The following is a 23,458-nucleotide window of genomic DNA, read 5'->3' on the forward strand; positions in this document are numbered from 1 at the left end:
TGGAAAATATGTCACCAAAGAAAAGTTCAGCAATATTCAATATTCGGATATTCTTTTATTACATTGCAATGAAGCCTACTGATCAAAACCTGTGCTTTTCATACAGAAATTCTAATGAGCATTTTACTGCTTCAATATAAAATATAAACTGATAGCTATACATTGCTAAATATATGAGGACAACACAATCATAAAAATATTTGAGAGCTTTGTCTGTGTGTGAATAAAAGAAATTGCAATATGAATAAGGTTAGGATTGTGCTATTTAGACAGGGATCAAAGAACAAGGAAATATTCTTAGGAATTAAACTTATGAGAGCCCCAAATAAATAAATATAATAACTCAAATAAAAAATGTTAGAAAAAATGAATAATTAAGAAAATCACTCAGGTAAGAGACAATTTTTGAAAAGATAGAGATTACTTCCCTGGTGGCTCAGCAGCTAAAGAATCCACCTGCAATTCAGGAAACACAGCAGATGCAGGTTCAATCCCTGGGTTGGGAAGATCCTCTGGAGAAGGAAATGGCAACCCACCCCAGTATTCTTGCCTAAAAATCTCATGGACAGAGGAGCCTGGCAGGCTATAGCCCAGTGAGTCACAAAGAGCCAGACATAGTTGAGCAACTTAGCACACAGAGATAGCCAATACTAGAAAAATGATAAGTATAATAGAGGTTCAGTTCCAGAGGTATCAAGTTCCTACATTAGGAACTCCAGAAGCACAGGTCAAAGAAAAAGAAGAGAAAGAAATTGATAAATATTGATAGAAAAAAATTTTCCAGACTGAGGAAACATGTTTCTATATTTTTAAAGAGCTCAGTGAAGCACAGCACACAAGATACACACCCAAATATGACTTTTTCAATATCATGACATTTTCAAGAATAAAAGAAATTTTCATAATTTCTGAAAAAAAATTAAAGAGTTCACATAGGGTGGAAGAAAATGATAGTTTCAAAAGAATGGTCAAGTGTAACACTTGAGAGCATTGTATAATGGAGGTAAGCCATTTAAATTTTAAAGAAACACTATTTCATCCAAATATTCTATACACAGCCAAGAGTTTGATCATATATAAGGCCATTAATACAGTATTATCAAACAATCAGTGGTTTAAAAATGTCTTTTCCATGTACATGGATGTGAGAGTTGAACCATAAAGCAGGCTGAGTAATGAAGAATTGATACTTTCAAATTGTGGTGCTGGAGAAGACTCTTGAGAGTCCCTTGGACAACAAGGAGATCAAACCAATCAATCCTAAAGGAAATCAACCCTGAATATTCATTGGAAGGACTGATGCTGAAGCTGAAGCTCTAATACTTTGGCCACCTGATGCAAAGAGTCCATTCATTGGAAAAGACCTTGATCCTGGGAAAGATTGAGGGCAAGAGGAGAAGGGGGCAGCAGAGGGTGAGATGGTTGGATGGCATCACCGACTCAATGGACATGAGTTTAAGCAAGCTCCAGGAGTTGGTGATGGACAGTGAAGTCTGGCATGCAGCAGTCCATGGGGTCACAAAGAGTCGGACATGACTGAGCGAGTGAACTGAACTGATATCTTTTATAATCATAAGAATGATAGAAATGTATATTAATTTAACTGATCCCTGATGACTATTTCATCAGTTATTAGTTTTTTTCTCTAGTTTAACAACTCCAAATTAGAACACATTTTATAATCAAATGCCATTATTTCATAAAATCTCTCACCAGGATTCATTTATAATAGTTGTCCTTGCCTAGATATGAAGAAATATGGTTACTAATCCTAGTGGCCTGCCTAGGACAGATCTAAAACCTGATTTTTTTTTTTTTTCAGGCAATGAACTATCTAATTACCACTTAAGGAAGAAATGTTAGCACTAGTAATGGTCTGAGAACTTTCCATTGACATCTTTTCTTAAAATTATGGAGATGGCACAGTATTAGAGGGTTGGAAAGAATTTAAGAGACAATAGTGAGGCAGTATTTTGCAATACCCTACATTTCCAGCACTCTTGATAGTACAGAAGACAACAATATTATTTTGAAAAAGACATTTTAAAAAACCAAAGTTGAAGGGTAATTCATAAATCTGATTCTCAACAGAACAAAATTTTAGGGAAAACTTAACCAATTATAATATTTGTATTTTCCTTTTTATGTTGGCAGAAGTATGATATATGATTTTAAAAATCACTTGTAAATAAGTCTTAAAATACTACTTAAATACATATAGTGGAAAAACTCACTTATAAGAAAAAAGTATAATAGTTTAATTAGTAGAATTTTATCCAAGTAATAACATGTACTGCATCTTACAACCAGTGACAGCATGAAAGTGAAGTCGCTCAGTCATGTCCGACTCTTTGTGACCCCATGGACTGTAACCTATCAGGCTCCTCCTTCCATGGGATTTTCCAGGCAAGAGTGCTGGAGTGGATTGCCATTTCCTTCTCCAGGGGATCTTCCCAACCCAGGAATCAAACCCGGGTCTCCAGCATTGCAGGCAGATGCTTTACCGCCTGAGTCACCACAGCTTAGGCTTTACTAAACTGTAACACAGGTGAGGACAGGAATAGGAAAGAATGCCTTTGGTAGGGGTGGAGCAAATACAGGATCTCTACTACCTTGTACAACCTCATGGCCACCATGCTCCAGTCTATACATATGGTGTTTCTTAGAGTACAAGTTCAAAACTGTAATGTCACGGCACAGAGTAAATGAGTCCTAACACTGTATTTCTTAGAAGTCAAGACATAACAGGTAAAACTGAAAGGTTAGGGAACAGCAATTTCCTAATAGTGAAGCATTTCAAAATATGAAAGAAAATATCAGAAAAATTCTAAAATAATTGAAAGACATCATTCACAGGCAGTAAAAGATACAAGCTATTGGCCTTTGCTTTTTTATTGTAAAAGCTGTAACTTTGTTTTTAAACTAAGCACATGGATGACCTTAATAATTTTAAAACAATAAAGAATATAATTAAATAATTTTATTATAGCAAACAATTTCTGAATGTTCAATTTAATTAAGGAGAATATAGGAAAAGGTAAAGAAAAACATATGCTCAATTGACTGCTTCCATTTTCTATGTATTTATTTCTGATGATAATGTAATTTACACAACGTTAGACTGTAAAATACTTTATCTGTAAAAAAACCAATATAAGACAGTTTTGCCTGTGGTATGCTATAGAACATTTTTTTTTGAAAGAATAACATTAAAGTGTCTTTTTGCTAATATTAAAGATGATTTTTAGATCTGAATAGTACATAGAAAGAACAAAGGTTTCAGGAAAATTGGGTGAGGCAGGATAGGGAATGAGAAAGCAGAAAGGTTGAGAACATGTGCCAATAGTTGACAGGAAGTCAGGGACAAGGACTCAAGGATGACATTGTTAGGAGATTGCCGGAGAAGCGGGGGCAATTGTAGATTTCCCTATTTTAAAAACAGAGCATGCTTCAAATGCCCAGAGGTCTCTTACCTACTGTAAGAGAAAGTTAGATGATCACTTTTCCTTTCCTGACAAAATTGGAGGCTGTTCGAGTGATTATCTGCCATCTGTTGTCTACAGCAGTTCAATTGCTGAAGAGTCCTCTAGAAGGGGGGAGAAAGAGCTCATTCTTGACGGAAGGTTGAATGTACATTCAGAGGTAGATTCAGCTGAGCAAGTGCCCGGCTAATCCCCTTTGCACACAGGGACAAGGCTGCCACCAACTCTAATTGATTCTGAAATGAATCTGTATAGAAAATTAGAAGGTTTCGGATTCCCATGTGAGCTTCAATAAAGAGCCAGGATGTAAGCCTGACAGCTGAATGGATTCAGAAATGAAAATCTGATAAGCGGCTTAAAACTGTACTTAAGTCCAGAAATGATTTGAATGCTGTTGTTAATGGCACATTGTATGTTGTCACCTAGTTAATTATCTCTGAAGATGAGTTCTTGTGGAGGAGAAGATATGCCATTCTTCCACAGCTTTTCCTCATCACATATTTATTAACTTCCCCCTCTTTCCAAACTCTCATTGCTAGAAGGCAGAAAGAGAGGATTAGGCCACTGCAGCTTCTCTGTGGCTGTCAGTTCACTGTGCCAAACTTCAAATATGAACCCTTGCATGTACTGTCACTGACATTTCCTTTTACATCTTCATTTGCAAATGAGGAGCTGACATTTGTTAGGCCTTGTATTTGCACACAGTCCCACCACATGAAAAGCAAACACTGTCACTGCTGGCTACTTTGTTTATTCCTTTGCAGATAGTATATGGCCTATTTAGAAATTTTCTTCAGAATTTTTTTTTAACTAACTGAGATAGATAGTCACAGAGCTACATGTCCTCATATTTTATTCAGGAAGCCGTCTGCAGTTTATGGAGCGTGCACGGCATTTGATAGCTATTTAAAACTGTATTTTTAAAACCAATTTGCACTTTTCTGGCTTATATTCTTTGGGTTTATTTTCTCTAGATAAATGTAGGTTCATTGTGTGATTTAAGAGATCAGGTTTTTTACCTATCAATTTTTATTTTTTTTTTTAGTAATAGGAAAATATTTTCTACCACATGAAAACAATGAAGTGAATTTTAAAACCATAATGCATTTTCTAAATATTGTTTTTGGTTTATTAAAGTTTCATCTTTTCCAAGTAGCTTGACAATGTCAACCTACTCAACATCATTAAGACAATCATCTGTTATTATTAAGGGCCGTTCTGTGAAACAGAAGCTTGAAGACAGCCTCATAGAGCAGTATGTATGCCTAGAGGTAAGCTGCTTTCCTGTTCAGAAACGTAGAGGCTTGCTTGCTAAGGTGCTCACAAAGGGTTGGTTACACACTTAACTCCCAAAGAACTGAGAATTCTGTGAGGTCAAATTTTAAGAGTTTTTTAAAAAATAAATCAAAATCACTCCTTAGGACAATGACAATTAGGAAGAGAAAAATAAAAAGACAATTTCATGCTTATTAGTAAATTTTAGAATATAGTAAATTGAAAATCCTTATCCTATTTTATCACATTCCAAAGTGGTACGTGTCAATAATTATTCCCTGTAATGTGTCACAGGAACAACATTTTCCTCACATATTTAACAATATCCAAAATCCTTTTTCTTATGTTCTTAATCCAGTGCTACTCCTTTTATATTTCACCAGAATCTACCAGTTTGCTGGAGTCTGGAAACTGTTACTGTTTGCCTCTCACCTACGCAACAAGTCAAGAGTTTACAAACAAGTTACATATTATAAATGAAAAGTTTAAAACATTGTAAAAAGCCAGTGTTCTTTTTATGTTAAAGACAATAGAAGAAAATGACATGTCTGTCATATATAGTAGGTAGTAAGTTCTTTGGGGCCAGAAAGTATGTGTGTCTTTGTATCTTATATGTGCATTTATAACAGATAAATAATAATCAGCTAACATAAACTGAATAAATAATCTCTCCTTCAATCAATTATTAGAATTTCTCCTTTACTTCATATTGCCCTACTTTGACATCTTTAACAAAAATATACAACTCATATGTTATTAACAAACTGTTAAGTGGATGTTCAAATATAAAAAGGATGATAAGTAATGCCAAAGGGAATACCTGCTTGGCATATTATGTCAATGACAGAGAATTAAAATGGTAAGAAAATGTCAGAAGTGAAGCAAGTGAAGTTTAATTGAGCTCGGTTACTTAGGCTTAGAATTGTTTCAACCATTTATTAGAAAACTAAGGACTATATCCAAAATTAGTTTTATAAAAGAAGTACAATTAGATATATGAGAAAAAAGTCCTCCATTAATATGCCACTCTCCTTGAGATTTATGTGATTTATACCTTGTTTTTCTCATAAGAAGATAAACTTGAAACAAGTGTCAGACAACAAATGCATTCCATAAAATATGCCTGTTATTTAGACTGGTGTTTAATGAAGGAAACAGAAAGAAAAAGAAAATTTTAAAGTATCTTTCAGTAGGGTGTTTGCTTTTACTAATCAAAAAAAATGTAAATGGGTCACTTTGTGCCTTTCCACTGATTATTTAAATATCTCTCACAAACTTAACATTTTATGGTCCCGTTATTTCTTATAAGCAAAGCAATCTGAAATCAGTGAAAGGAGTAAGGAGATCTCATTAAAACAACACTCTTCAACCAGATACCCGGACTGCTTAGACTAAGATTCTTTGAAAGTACTGTGAAAAGTATCAATTACTTTTGATCTTTCACTATTTTGATTATTTAATTTATTTACTCACCAGCTAGTTTGGTAACCTCTCACTATTTTTTTGACTTTAATTTTATACCATTTTATTTTCAATAATTGGACACTGACTACACTCTTATCCTTATGGCAATGATAGTTAAAAGAATCTCACTTTTGCTTATCATTGATCTTTTCATAACTGCTTAGATAATTTGCTTTCATGTTTGAGTGAATTACCATTTTCCATCAGTATAAAACCAAAATCTTATGTTTGGTCTCTCAGATAGTACCATGCTCTAAAAACGTCAAACTAATTTTTTGTCTTTTGTTAAAATATATCGGTAATGCTTTTATAAGACAAATTATATCTATATATTTATATATACAATACTTGGCTTAGAAAGTATTTTTATTTTTTTGCTTTAGAAATTATTATAGAAATGTAATGATCCAGGTCTTGGTGGTACCAGATATAATTCTGGAAAGTGCTAGTTGCTCAGTGTCCAACTCTTTGTGACCTCATGAACAATAGCATACAAGGCTCCTCTGTCCATGCAATTCTCCAGGCAAGAATACTGGAGTGGGTTGGCCATCTTTCTCCAGGGGATCTTCTTTACTCAGGGATTGAACCCAGGTCTGCTTCATTGCAGGTGGATTCTTTACCATCTGCGCCACGAGGAAATTTACAATTTACAATTCTGGAAACGGTAGCCGATTGCACAGTTTTCTTTTGAGCATGCAGCGAGAAGCAGCTTTTAACATGCAAGAGGTCACGAATAGTACAACATGACATCCACACAAGCCACACTTTATTGGGTGAGAAACCAAAGAGTGATACTTCCAGTTAGGCTAGATTATGGCTCATGAGGTGCAAGGCTTGAGAACAGCATCTAGCAAAGTTACAATAGGCCAGTTATTAACTGATTAGCTCTCGTCGATCTTATTTTGGCTTCAGTCCTCCCTTAAGGGGTGAAGCTTCAAAACACAGAAAAAAATAAAAGTACCTATCAGTAACACAAGTAGTTTCACATTAACTAACAAATGAAAAATAAAGATAATGAGAGGTACTAGAATAAAGAGCAGGGAAGGAAGATAGAATGATCAACTCATTAGAGCTTACTCTACCAAGAACTGCATATTAAGTTTTCCTGCTCATTATATCCATTTAATAAATATTCACCAACAGCCTTAACCTGAACATGGCTTTTATATTTCAATCTGAAAGAAGATAAACAATAGTCACAGGAAAACTAAGGAGTCAAAATTTTAAGAGAGAACATATTTATAAAATTCAATTTCATAAGTTAACATGTTTTTCTAAACTTGAATAGTGCATCTTATTGTTCTTAGGAAAATAATAGGTAAAAACACTACATACAAAAGAAAAAAAAAGTATGTCACTGAACATTTAGGGTTTAATATATTTGATGATTATGTTTTATGTGTCAGCTTAGCCAAGCCACATCACTCAGATATTTGGTCAAAAATTACTATGGACATTGCTGTGAAAGTATTTTCAGATAAAATTAACACTTAAACAGTTAAACAGTCTTTGAGTAAGCAAATTACACTCCATGATATGGGTGGGCCACTTCCAATCAACTAAAGTTCTTCAGAAAAAAAAAAAAAAGATTGCCATTCTCCAGTGAGGAGGGAATTCTGTTTCTAGAGTGTTTTCAGGTCAAACTGCAACATGATATTTCTAGTGTTCTCAGATCCACCTGCGACATCATCTTTCTTCTGGGTCTCTAGCCTGCCCTTGTACCCTGAAAATTTTTGATTGGCCAGGTTCCTCAACAATTGTATGAGTGAATTTTTAAAATTCTCTTTCTCTGTTTTTTTCTGTCTTTCCCCATAGATAGATAGGCAGATATCTTAGTCTATTTCTCTGGAAGAAATCTAACATATCTTCTTTGTATCAAATAATGCTCATTTTTATTCAACAATGGTATTACATTAGGATTTAAGCATCTAGAGAGTATAAATAATCAGGATCTTTGGTAATGTAAACATTTAGGATACCTATTCCTGATTTAAGTGTTCCTATACTTAACACTTTCATCAAGAGACTTTTTAGTTCCTCTTCATTTTCTGCCATAAGGGTGGTGTCATCTGCATATCTGAGGTTATTGATATTTCTCCTGCCAATCTTGATTCCAGCTTGTGCTTCTTCCAGCCTAGCATTTCTCATGATGTATTCTGCATATAAGTTAAATAAGCAGGGTGACAATATACAGCCTTGACATACTCCTTTTCCTATTTGGAACCAGTCTGTTGTTCCATGTCCAGTTCTAACTGTTGCTTCCTGACCTGTATACAGCTTTCTTAAGAGGCAGGTCAGGTGGTCTGGTATTCCCATCTCTTTCAGAATTTTCCACAGTCTATTGTGATCCACACAGTCAAAGGCTTGGGCATAGTCAATAAAACAGAAATAGATGTTTTTCTGGAATTCTCTTGCTTTTTCCATGATCCAGTGGATGTTGGCAATTTGATCACTGTTTCCTCTGCCTTTTCTAAAACCAGCTTGAACATCTCGAAGTTCATGGTTAACATATAGCTGTAGCCTGGGTTAGAGAATTTTGAGCATTACTTTACTAGCGTGTGAGATGAGTGCAATTGTGCAGTAGTTTGAGCATTCTTTGGCATTGCATTTCTTTGGGATTGGAATGAAAACTGACCTTTTACAGTCCTGTGGTCACTGCTGAGTTTTCCAAATTTGCTGGCATATTGAGTGCAGCACTTTCACAGCATCATCTTTCAGGATTTGAAATAGCTCCACTGGAATTCCATCACCTCCACTAGCTTTGTTCATAGTGATGCTTTCTAAGGCCCACTATTTCAGGGGAAATAGATGGGGAAACAGTGGAAACAGTGTCAGACTTTATTTATTGGGGCTCCAAAATCACTGCAGATGGTGACTGCAGCCATGAAATTAAAAGATGCTTACTCCTTGAAAGAAAAGTTATCACCAACCTAGATAGCATATTCAAAAGCAGAGACATTACTTTGCCGACTAAGGTCCGTCTAGTCAAGGCTATGGTTTTTCCAGTGGTCATGTATGGATGTGAGAGTTGGACTGTGAAGAAAGCTGAGCGCCAAAGAATTGATGCTTTTGAAGTGTGGTGTTGGAGAAGACTCTTGAGAGTCCCTTGGACTGCAAGGAAATCCAACCAGTCCATTCTGAAGGAGATCAGCCCTGAGATTACTTTGGAAGGAATGATACTAAAACTGAAACTCCAATCCTTTGGCAACCTCATGTGAAGAGTTGACTCACTGGAAAAGACTCTGATGCTGGGAGGGACTGGGGACAGGAGGAGAAGGGGACAACAGAGGATGAGATGGCTGGATGGCATCACTGACTCGATGGACGTGAGTCTGAGTGAACTCTGGGAGTTGGTGATGGACATGGAGGCCTGGCATGCTGCAATTCATGGGGTCACAAATAGTCAGACAGGACTAAGCGACTGAACTGAACTGAACTGATACTTAACAGTTAAGACCAAGAGCTGACTGTGGCTCAGATCATGAAATCCTTATTGCCAAATTCAGACTTAAATTGAAGAAAGTAGGGAAATCCACTAGACCATTCAGATATGACCTAAATCAAATCCCTTATGATTATACAGTGGAAGTGAGGAATAGATTTAAGGGACTAGATCTGACAGATGAGTGCCTGATGAATTAATGAATGAGTTTCGTGACATTGTACAGGAGACAGGGATCAAGACCATCCCCACAGAAAAAAAATGCATAAAAGCAAAATGGCTGTCTGAGGAGGCCTTACAAATAGCTGTGAAAAGAAGAGAAGCAAAAAGCAAAGGAGAAAAGGAAAAATATTCCTATCTGAATGCAGAGTTCCAAAGAATAGCAAGGAGAGATAAGAAAGCTTCCCTCAGTGATCAATGCAAAGAAATAGAGAAAAATAACAGAATGGGAAAGACTAAGATCTCCTCAAGAAAATTAGAGATACCAAGGGAACATTTCATGCAAAGGTGGGCTCGATAAAGGACAGAAATGGTATGGACCTAACAGAAGCAGAAGATATTAAGAAGAGGTGGCAAGAATACACAGAAGAACTGTACAAAAAAGATCTTCACAACCCAGATAATCACAATGGTGTGATCACTCACCTAGAGCCAGACATCCTGGAATGTGAAGTCAAGTGGGCCTTAGGAAGCATCACTACGAACAAAGCTAGTGGAGGTGATGGAATTCCAGTTGAGCTATTTCAAATCCTGAAAGATGATGCTGTGAAAGTCCTGAACTCATTATGGTAGCAAATTTGGAAAACTCAGCAGTGGCCACAGGACTGGAAAAGGTCAGTTTTCATTCCAGCCCCAAAGAAAGGCAATGCCAAAGAATGCTCAAACTGATGCACAATTGCACTCATCTCACACGCTAGTAAAGTAATTCTCAAAATTCTCCAAGCCAGGCTTCAGCAATATGTTAACCATGAACTTCAGATGTTCAAACTGGTTTTTGAAAAAGCAGAGGAGCCAGAGATCAAATTGTCAACATTCACTGGATCATGGAAAAAGCAAGAGAGTTCCAAAAAAAACATATATTTCTCTTTTATTGACTTGCCAAAGCCTTTGACTGTGTGGATCACAATAGACTGTGGAAAATTCTGAAAGAGATGGCAATACCAGACCACCTGACCTGCTTCTTAAGAAATCTGTATGCAGGTCAGGAAGCAGCAGTTAGAACTGGACATGGAACAACAAACTGGTTCCAAATAGGAGAAGGAGTATGTCAAGGCTGTATATTGTCACCCTGCTTATTTAACTTATATGCAGAGTACATCATGAGAAATGCTGGGCTGGGAGAAGTACAAGCTGGAATCAAGATTGGCAGGAGAAATATCAATAACCTCAGATATGCAGATGACACCACCCTTATGGCAGAATGTGAAGAGGAACTAAAGAGCCTCTTGATGAAAGTGAAAGAGGAGAGTGAAAAAATTGGCTTAAAGCTCAACATTCAGAAAACAAAGATAATGGCATATGGTCTCATCACTTCATGGGAAATAGATGGGGAAACAGTGGAAACAGTGTCAGACACTACTTTGGGTGCTCCAAAATCACTGCAGATGATGATTGCAGCCATGAAATTAAAAGACGCTTACTCCTTGTAAGAAAAGTTTTGACCAACCTAGATAGCATATTAAAAAGCAGAGACGTTACTTTGCCAATAAAGGTCCATCTAGTCAAGGCTATTGTTTTTCCAGTAGTCATGTCTGGGTGTGAGAGTTGTACTGTGAAGAAAGCTGAGTACCAAAGAATTGATGCTTTTGAACTATGGTATTGGAGAAGACTCTTGAGAGTTCCTTGGACTGCAAGGAGATCCAACCAGTCCATTCTAAAGGAGATCAGTCCTGGGTGTTCACTGGAAGGACTGATGCTGAAGCTGAAGCTCCAATACTTGACAACCTCATGCGAAGAGTTGACTCATTGGAAAAGACCCTGATGCTGGGAGGGGTTGGGGGCAGGAGGAGAAGGGGACGACAGAGGATGAGATGGCTGGATGGCATCACAGACTCAATGGACATGAGTTTGAGTAAATTCCGGGAGTTTGTGATGGACATGGAGGCATGGTATGCTGAGATTCATGGCAATCACAAAGAGTCGGACACGACTGAGTGACTGAACTGAATTGAACTGATACTTAAATAAGGATGATTGTTGTCTCTAGGTGGCTTGAGGGATCTCCATTAAAATAAAAGAGAGAGAGAATAAAAGTTCCCATCAACCAGGGTATACAGGAAATTGTCCATTCTCTTCACAGAATGGAAACCTGGGTATATTAATCTATATTAACCATGTTATAATTGTAATAAGTGTCAGCATTTGCATTTACCTTTAGTGTCAGGGAGTTATATGGCAAAAACCAAATTTGACATGATTTCTGATCCATCTATCCTTGGTTATATGTTTTGATAACTATGGTCACACAGAATAATGAGAGATAGAAGTTTTAAATTCTGAGAAGCATATATCTTTTATTTAATTTGCAATACTTATCTCTTTCCTATTACAGGGATTGCCTTTTGTTGCTCTAATCCCCATGATCCTAAAACTACAGAACCATCTTCAACAGAGCCCTCTTTCCTCCTTCAGCAAAGGAAACATATTAATATTTATTCACCAAGAAACAAGCAAAGATCCAAAACAGATATTATGTTAAGACATATTTCACAAATGAGAATGAATAGGTTACCTTTCACCTAATGAAATCTTAGAAGCAGCTGATAAAAATCTTGTCCCCTTTGTACTATGATGTTGGAGATAGGCTAGATTACACTACCACTAGGAGATACCTTAAAATCTTAGTGGCATTTTAAAAACAAAGGCTTCTTTCTTACTTATACTATATGTTCTTTGCAGAGCCTGTTGGAAATCCTGTTTCACATTCTCTAGTCCAGTTCTCAGAGTGAGAAAGCATTCATCATATAGAACCTTTTCAGCTAGTCAGGTAGGAAGAAGGGAAGATGTCAGATCATTCACTAGCTTTAACTGTGTTCTCCTAGAAAAGACATGGACCCTCCCACCTACATTGTGTTGGTCAATGCATTAGCCACAATTAACCTCAAAGAATCAGAGGATTCAATCTTACCATATGTCAGATAAGTGGGATAATCAGAAGTATTTGGCAGCATCCATGATCACCACACTCTGTCTCCAGATGTTTAGTGTAAGAAGGTAACTATTTCATGAGGAGGTCATCACAGGTGATCATGAGTAGCAGAATCATTAGTAAGCTGAAACTAATGAAGTATCTGCCAGGCAACTGGCAACACATTAAGTCACTTAAACATATTTTCTCATTTGTTCTTCACATCACCCTATAAAATACTATCATTTTCCCAAATATTATGGAAAGAAAGCTTCAGATTAAATACTAAATTCATTTAATGAGAACTATTCTCCTAGTGAGTTATGCAGTAATATCTCCAATTCTGGAATGTCTGATCACATAGTCAAGTTACTTAAATCATTCTACCACTCCATAATAATGCCAGTGTTCTTAATGGAGTTTAGGGATTGGGGACATAGAAAAAAAATTATGACCAATAAATGAAGGATAATCTGAGTGTAAAAACCTGTGGTGACCTAGATGAATGGAATGAAACTGGAACAGTTTTATTCTTTTTCTAACTTAAGCCATGAAATTAAAATACACTTGCTCCTTGGAAGAAAAGCTATGACAAACCTAGACAATGTAATAGAAAAGAAAGACCACTTTGCTAACAAAGGTCTATATAGTCAAAGCTATGATTTTTCCAGTAGTCATGTATGATGTGAGGGTTGGACCATAAAGAAAGGCTGAGCGCTGAAGATTTGATGCTTTTGAATTGTGGTCCTAGAGAAGACTCATGAGAGTCCCTTGGACAGCAAAGAGATCAAACCAGTTAATCCTAAAGGAAACCAGTCCTGGATATTCATTGGAAGGACTGATGCTGAAGCTGAAGCTCCAATATTTTGGCCACCTGATGCAAAGAGTCAACTCATTGGAAAAGACCCTGAGGCTGAATAATATTGAAGGCAAAAGGAGAAAGAAGCAACAGAGGATAAGTTAGTTGCATGACATCACTGATTCAATGGACATGAATTTAAGCAAACTCCAGGAAATAGTAAACACAGGGGAGCCTGGTGTGCTTTCAGTCCATGGGGTTGCAAAGAGTTGGACATAACTTAGTGAATGAATGACGACAACAACATATTTTCACCACAAAAAGGATTTGCTGCAACAGATAAAGTTAGAACATATAGGCTTTGGGTTTTGAAAGGAAGCTAAAAAATTACTCCCTTTATCACTGAGATTAGACTACTATTTTCTATGTCATCACATATGTACACATATGTAGGAGACATGGGGGACTTACCCAGGTTTTAAATAGTAGTCATTGAAGCAAGTATTTTCAACTTTATTTAAACCAATGACTCATTATGAAAAATATATGTCATGCCTCCTTAAAGATTCAAATGTTCTCTATTTCTTTATACCACTTTCAAGAGTCAGGCACCTGTTTTTTTGTTTTTATTGAAAGTATCTGATTTAAAGTTGGCTACTTTAAGTAAACTATAATATGGTAGTCATTTTGTGATAGTCATTGTATTATGTATTACGCTTTCATCATTTGTTTGTTTTGATATAGTGACACATTCATTCAGCAAATGAATATGGACTCCCTATTCTCTGCCCTACCCTCTTACAGGTACTGAAGATACAGCAGTGAATGAGACAGAGAAGTTCTACGTCTCATGGAGCCTATACTCTGAAGAGGCAAGGGCATTAAATTATTCATCCAAAGTATATGAGAAATATGAATAGAAATGGTTTACAAATGCAGAGAGTCAGCCTGTGAAATTTCATGGAATAAAGGTCTAGATAGAAGGCACAGCTAGCACAAAGACCCTTAGATGAAAGCAAAATGGGTGTATCTGGAAAAAGGAAAGATGACCAGTTTGATGGTATGTTGTTGGTGATAGAAGGGTGATACAAGTAAGAAAATTAATTTTCATCATATTCAATTTGTGAAGTAAGTTACATTGATGAACTATACAGGAATTTACAGATGCACCCTGGGAAAGGATGCAACAAGCTTGCCACGTCCATGTTGCTTGGTTCCTGGTCTGCCTATTGGAGTCACTACCTATTAGGGCTTGTCACAGTGAGCATAGTAGGGCAGGAGGATCTAGGATCATTGTCTCTTATGATCTCTTTCTTTTATAAATAAGGTAGAGCAACTAGAGAAGGATTTTCACTTTCCACATCAATATATTTTCATTAAGGCAAGCAATTTATTGTTCTTTCAATATCCTCATCAGTCACTTTAAAATACTCTCACATGCAACATTATTTTTCTTCTGTAGAAGATTAAGATGAATGACCTGGTGAATATGCTGTAGCTCACTTACAGGAATTTCTCAAAGGAACTTGATCTAGTTCACGTATGCAAAAGTCCAGTATAAAATTAACACTAGTTACATAGTGTTTATGAAAGACATCCATTGTCTTGGAAACTTTTATTGAAAATTATAGATAAAGCTTTCGGTCACTAAGGAAATCATAGAATTTCCCCCTGTGACTCAAGGTACCTTTCAGTGATGAAATAAACATAACTTGGGGTTTTTTCCCCTCCCTTCCTAAGCAAGGCAGCTACAGTTCATTCTCATTGATCTGGCATATTTTCTAAGCTTTAAAAAAAATCAAGTGAGATGGAAAAATGTATTCAGCAGGTAAACTATTATTTGGAACACATATTAAATTTAATATCTTAGATGAAAATTAACATTGTTACAATATACTCAGAAGTGTTACTTCTGAGGATTGGTTATCATCTGAAAAGGTCTCAGTGGACAACGTCAACAGTGTCTATTGAAATTTCACATTGATATATGGCAAAACCAATACAATATTGTAAAGTAATTAACCTCCTATTAAAATAAATAAATGTATATTAAAAATAATTTTTTAAAAAGAAATTTCTTTGTTAACTGTTTTCATTAATACATGCTGCAATAATACTTAATTTTCTATGCATTAACTGAGCCTGACCTGCTTGCCTACGTCAGAAGCCAGGAAATGCTACTGAGGCAATATTTTAAGGAGTTTCTAACACACCCGGACAAAAATCCAAAGTTAACCTCTTCTAGTAAAGAAATACCACGTTTGGGAAATTAAAGTAGATGTTTGAATTTGTTGTGTGTAAAGAGAAGGAGAGTGAAGGAAAGACTACAAGGATGACCTCTATGAATCCATAATTTAAAGTGTCACCTTGAAAATGAAAAGTTTCAGAAAATTTGCTCTATTTTATTCAATAATAGCATTTCAGGGTTTTAGTTTAGAATAATTACTTAATATTCTATCAGTTTCAACTGACACTGACTTGGGATAATTCGAGCATAAAGAAATTTGAAAAAAAAGGACCTTCAGGGAGTCAAAGACAATGGCAAAGGGTACTTTTGGTGAATAAGAAGGTGGAACTGGAAAGCTGACAGGGACCAGAGAGTATTTTCTACTAATCTTGTTTAATTCTGTTTTACATAATCTATTTTTTCTTCATATCAATTTTTTATATGTCCATGCAAAGTTAGGATTTCCCTTGTGGCTCAGTTGGTAAAGAATCTGCCTGCAATGTGGGAGACCTGGGTTCAGTCCCTGGGTTGGGAAGATTCCCTGGAGAAGGGAAAGGCTATCCACTCCAGTATTCTGACCTGGAGAATGCCATGGACTGTACAGTTCATAGAGTCGCAAAGAGCTGGACAAGACTGAGTGACTTTCACTCTCACTTGCACGCAATATTATATCACCGAGAAATAGATGGGGAAACAGTAGAAACAGTGTCAGACTTCATTTTTGGGGGCTCCAAAATCACTGCAGATGGTGATTGCAGCCATGAAATTAAAAGATGTTTACTCCTTGAAAGAAAAGTTATCACCAACCTAGATAGCATATTCAAAAGCAGAGACATTACTTTGCCGACTAAGGTCTATCTAGTCAAGGCTATGGTTTTTCCTGTGATCATGAATGGATGTGAGAGTTGGACTGTGAAGAAGGCTGAGCGCCGAAGAATTGATGCTTTTGAACTGTGGTGTTGGAAAAGACTCTTGAGAGTCCCTTGGACTGCAAGGAGATCCAACCAGTCCATTCTGAAGGAGACCAGCCCTGGGATTTCTTTGGAAGGAATGATGCTAAAACTGAAGCTCCAATACTTTGGGCACCTCATGGGAAGAGTTGACTCATTGGAAAAGACTCTGATGCTGGGAGTGATTGGGGGCAGGAGGAGAAGGGGACGACAGAGGATGAGATGGCTGGATGGCATCACGGACTTGATGGACGTGAGTCTGAGTGAACTCCAGGAGTTGGTGATGGACAGGGAGGCCTGGCGTGCTGCGATTCATGGGGTCGCAAAGAGTTGGACAAGACTGAGCGACTGAACTGAACTGAACACCCATACTACTGTGAAATCTGAAACCATTCAAGTCTTTTGGGTTGCCCATTTAGGAGCAGATATATATATATCTTTGTATCAGTTATTTACAACCAAAAGTGTATTGTTACATCATACAAACATTGGCAGGAGATTAATTTCCATGATGGAACATGGAAAAAAGACATAAAATTGATAAACTCATCTTCCTATATGCATAAAATGATATGTGCTCAGATCTAATATTTGAGCACAGATATCTTTATTATGATTAGGGTGGTAACAACTCCTCTGCAGTAGAATTATTGCAAACATATCAGCATAAGAATGTGTGTGTCCTTCCCAGCTCATCTCCAGAAAAACAATAATCTATTTTTGGATAGAACTTCACAAATTTAAGTGCATACATACACTTTTTAAATTTTTCATATAAAAACTATTCCTTGAAATAGTCATACACTGATGTGATTCAATTTACTTATTTTCTACTATAACTTACTTTCTGGACTACTATAATGAATCAAAAAAATTTTAAAGTTACTAGCACAAAATAGTTAAAATTAACCATTTGCAAAAATTATATATATAATAAAGGCTATCTTCCTAAGCAAATAAAGACAAAGCAGAAACTGTCCTAAATATAGTTAAAGGAAATAAAATACTGTCTAAGGAAAGTATGGCTAAGTACTTTAAAAAGAGCAATGGTGTGGAAAGTTTTACTAATATATCCAATAAAAGACTAAATAAAATATGTGATTTTCATGAATATACGTAAATGAACTCTATATTTGAATTGTGATATTTTCTCCAAGTTTCTTCCATCTTCTGATTCCATTTCTGGTCACACTCGCTTGATCAACCCTTACTTTCGTCTGTATATTAAAAAAAGAAAACAGGAAATCAACTAAGAAGGTTAAGTTATTTTCCCAATATCATATGCCAATGGCAAGTACATATTAAGGGAGTGAATGCTAGCCTGTGTTTTCTAATTCTTTTCAGATCAAAGAATGTGAGGTTAGCCTCGTAAAAAAAGAAAGACTATACAATAAGACAATGTTTAAGTGTGAGTGTGTGTGTGTGTGTCTGTATGTTTGTGTCAAGTGAGAGAAGTAATATATTTTCCCTTTAGATACAGTTAGAATCATAGGTTGAAAGTGACAGGCTCCAAAACAGTAGAAAATTTTTCCTTTAACCCCTGCCAGCACTTCACCCCAATGTGTTCCTCCCTACCTACAGTGACCAACCCAAATTGCCTAACCAACACTTTCTAATCCATATTCCCAATCTTGCTGCCCTATATTTTATCCCACAGTTAATAAAACCTATATTTCCCCTTACTTTCAGCTAAATTGAACAGTGAACAATTCTCACAACAAAACGGAACATTGATTGCTCTTCTTCAGTCTATTTTCTAAAATCTTTAAGCTTCTCATTACATGAAGTTACTTTAGTTGTGTCTGACTCTGAGACCTTATGAACTCTAGCCCACCAGGCTCCTCTGTCCATGGGATTCTCCAGACAAGAACACTGGAGTGGGTTGCCGTTTCCTCCTGCAGTTAAGCTACTTGTTTCTCCTGAATTGTTCATTTAAAAGTTATTCTCACATGTGTTATCTTGTCATAAGAATTGGGATAAAGAGATATAAGTGTGCTGTTGTGTCTTCAGTTTTGGTGCTATGCCTCCATCAGGATGAAACTTATAATTCTGCTTTGAAAAGAAAAGGATGATGCATCAGAGACTCAGTGTCATTTCCCCTTTGGGGCTCTCAAGCATGAACTGCCATATGAGTTCTGCTTCCATCTTGCTTTGTGCTTATAACATGAAGCTTGAGTTTTAGTAAAATTGTCCTCAGAAGAAGTAGAACCTTCTACATTTTCCCCTTCATTTTCTAGGGTGCTTTCCAATGCACAGATAAGAAAGTAACAGTGTCAAATTTAGACATACATGTGCATATGTATTATGCTAATGGCACAGATATTTGAATATTTGAATAATTTTAATAGGAAATTTAGAAATACAAGGACCATTTAGTATTTTCCAATGGGAAAATTTGTTAATTTGATAGGCTCTTAAAACAAACAGAAGAAGCCCTTATGAAGAGATTGTCTTTTATATCTTTAAGAGAGCAGATAAGAAAGAGACTATTTTAATTTAAGCCAAATATAATAAATCTTTGTGTTGGTGTGTATGCTTGCAGATATATATATGTGTGAATAAAAAAGGATTTATTGTATGTAATCTCTTAGAAGAAGGCAAATGATTAGTTTTTAACAATGAAGATGCTTTCTTTGTCTGATATAATACTCTCCTCTTAATACTTTTAACTATTTCTTTTTACTTCCTTCCCCACACCTTTTTTGAGCCTCTTAAATTTTTTGCAGACTAATCTTGAAAATATTCTTTCATTTGTGTGGAATCTAGGAATATGTAGTCCAAGTAGAGAGTAAAGTTAAAAAAATATATTAGGTTGCATTCCTTTTTCTATAGAGTTGTGGTTTAAAAAATTAAACATACAAATCTGATTGGAGTAAAAATTAAGGGCTTTAAAAGAGTCTTTAACGCATAGTTTAATCAACATAAATATATGAATTTTATGAAAATAAAATATTACTTTAATATTTCTTATAACTAAGTTAATGGTATTTGTATAAAGTCTACTTTTTATCATCTTCCAAGTTTTACTGAATAAAATCAATCCTCATAAACTATTTACCTGAAACTAATTCTAAAATTATATAATTTGATATATTTAAATTTCTAAAATGGTTTTCTGAGTCAAAAACTTATCATTTCTGAAACTGTTTAAAATTCTAAATACATAAAATGGCTTTTAACTAAATTGAATTTTAATAATAAATGCTTTTAAAGTATTTGATCTCATTTCTTATAAGATCAAAAATTGTAAAGATTTACTATGTAGTAAAAATTATAATTTTCATATTCTTAGTTAAATTTAATAATTATACTCATACTAGGTTGTATTTATTAGTAAGTAATATAAGATAACTGGATAAATTCAAAGTAGGAAAAAAAGGACGTAACATAATTAGTTACTACATTTAATTCAGTTCAGATCAGTTTAGTCACTCAGTCGTGTCCGACTTTTTGTGAATCCATGGACTTCAGCATGCCAGGCCTCCCTGTCCATCACCAATTCCCAGAGTCTACCCAAACTCATGTCCATTGAGTCAGTGATGCCATCCAACCATCTCATCCTCTGCCATCCCCTTTTCCTCCTGCCCTCAATCATTCTCAGGTTCAAGGTCTTTTCAAATGAGTCAGCTCTTTGCATCAGGTGGCCAAAGTATTGGAGTTTCAGCTTCAACATCAGTCCTTCCAAAGAACACTCAGGACTGACCTCCTTTAGGATGGACTGGTTGGATCTCCTTGCAGTCCAAGGGACTCTCAAGAGTCTTCTCCAACACCACAGTACAAAAGCATCCATTCTTCAGCGCTCAGCTTTCTTCACAGTCCAACTCTCACACCCATACGTGACTACTGGAAAAACCATAGTCTTGATTAGACAGACCTTTGTTGGCAAAGTAATGTCTCTGCTTTTTAAGATGCTGTCTAGGTTGGTCATAACTTTCTTTCCAAGGGGTAAGCGTCTTTTAATTTCATGGCTGCAATCACCATCTGCAGTGATTTTGGAGTCACAAAAAAAGTCTGACACTGTTTCCACTGTTTCCCCATCTATTTCCCATGAAGTGATGGGACCAGATGCCATGATCTTAGTTTTCTGAATGTTGAGCTTTAAGCCAACTCTTTCACTCTCCTCTTTCACTTTCATCAAGATGCTCTTTAGTTCTTTTTCACTTTCTGCCATAAGGATGATGTCATCTGCATATCTGAGATTATTGATATTTCTCCCAGCAACCTTGATTCCAGCTTGTGCTTCCTCCAGCCCAGCATTTCTCATGATGTACTCTGCATATAAGTTAAATAAGCAGGGTAACAATACACAGCGTTGATGTACTCCTTTTCCTATTTGGAACCAGTCTGCTGTTCCATGTCCAGTTCTAACTGTTGCTTCCTGACCTGTATACAGCTTTCTCAAGAGGCAGGTCAGGTGGTCTGGTATTCCCATCTCTTGAAGAATTTTCCACAGTCTATTGTGATTCACACAGTCAAAGGCTTTGGCATAGTCAATAAAGTAGAAATAGATGTTTTTCTGCAACTCTCTTGCTTTTCGATGATCCAGCAGACGTTGGCAATTTGATCTCTGATTCCTCTGCCTTTTCTAAAACCAGCTTGAACATCTGGAAGTTCATGGTTCACATATTGCTGAAGCCTGGCTTGGAGAATTTTGAGCATTATTTTACTAGCATGTGAAATGAGTACAATTGTGCAGTAGTTTGAGCATTCTTTGGCATTGCCTTTCTTTGGGATTGGAATGAAAACTGACCTTTTCCAGTCCTGTGGCCACTGATGAGTCTTCTAAATTTGCTGTTATATTGAGTGCAGCACCTTCACAGCATCATCTTTTAGAATTTGAAATACCTCAACTCGGATTCCATTTACCTTTATTCATATGCATTGCAGAAGAACTAAAATGTGTTAGCATATTTAAATTCTTTTGGCTGACATTATATACATATTAATATATATGTAAATATAACTCAAAGAAATTTTTCTTAAAGATAAATAGTTGAGACATTTGAATTTTTCTACTATCTAATTTATCTTGGTCTGCAGGAACAAAAGTTTTGATTACTGATGATATTATAATAAACATTTGAGATTATATTAAGTATAGCAATTATAGATACAAAAATATATACAGAATAATGAATATAATATGCCATTTTCTTGAAATCATCATATTTTATTAAGATAGAATACTGAATATAAAATATACATATTGATTTATTTATATACTGATAATGTTAATTACATTTTACAGCTAACCTCAATGTTTCATTTTCTTATTTATACAGATAACAAATTTTTATATGTCTTATCCTACACATATATAATGTTACATATAGACTATGAATGTGAATATAAATATGAATAATAAAAATGAGTAAAAATAATGAGATGTTAAACATTCTAATAACTCTGACTCTATTTTAATAGATTTATTCCTAAGGGAAAATGGTATCATCCCATTCCTGCAAAATATTACAAGTTAAATAAATAAAATTAAAATTAAATCTTTTTTCCTATTAAATGACAAAGTTATTCTCTTCCTAGAGAAAAGGCTTTGATTTTATTATGAAAATATTCTTTTAACTCTCAGTGCTTCTAACATATTCTTGAGCTAAATAATGTTTTCAATGTCCTTATTTTGAGGAATATAATTTAAATTACTGAAATCATTGCATCTTATTGCTGTTCCTATTTCTGACTTTGAAAAAATATGGCTTATCTGTGTCTTACATTCCCTGTTAAGTATTTTTTTTTCTTTCCCAAACTCAGGCACCAAATTAGGAATAACAGATATCTGTAGTTTCCCTAGAATGACCACCAGTAACAAAATGATTGCTCTGTTCTGCTTATGAAACAAAGATTGTAAAAGCAATCAGGTATGTTTTGCATTTCAATTTTTATAGTGTATTGTTTATAAGTAAGATGTAGTAATATAAATACATTTTAATGACTGCATACTCCTTAGTTCAAAAGCATGTTAATGTTCAGGCACAAGGACTGATACAATATTTGTCTGCCATCTGATTTGTGTCTCTAAATTTTATGCACTAGTCACTCAGGAGCAATCAGTATCCACTGTGCTAAGTCTTATGGTATAAATCAAAAGGCCCTAGACAATTGCCAATGTCTTCAGCATGTATCATATGTCTCACTACCAGGCAATCATTGACTATCTGTTTATAAACTAATTGTGTGCTTTCCCTCAAGAGAGCGTTACATTCTCTTTCATTCTAATAATGCTGGCTAACATAATTCATTATCCAAAACAGCTTCATTTTTATCCCCAAAGCATAGATAAATTACCTACAATCTTCAATCAACTTTCATAAGACTATTTCACTCAAAATTCCTAAGGATGTTTCTGGCATATGTTTCAACTGCTAAACTTATAAACCTGGTAAAAGTGTAAAGATAAGATCCAAAAGTCTATTTATTGAGTTGGCAAAAATTTCATTTGGGTTTTTCCATAAGATGTTACAGGGACAATAATCAAAGTGCTTTGTAAAACACTATCCATCATCCAGAAAAACCACATCCTTATTGTCTTTAGTCATCAATAAAAATAGAAAAAATAACTGATATATTTAAAATAAATCTTGAAAATTATCTAAAGAATTAAGACTGCCATGGTGTTGGGACATATCCTTATCTGTAATGTCTTTCAGATCTTCAGCAAAGGAAATCAGAGGCTATCA

The sequence above is a fragment of the Oryx dammah genome, unplaced genomic scaffold (genome assembly GCF_014754425.2).
Source record: "Oryx dammah isolate SB20612 unplaced genomic scaffold, SCBI_Odam_1.1 HiC_scaffold_4, whole genome shotgun sequence".
Classification (NCBI taxonomy): Eukaryota; Metazoa; Chordata; class Mammalia; order Artiodactyla; family Bovidae; genus Oryx; species Oryx dammah.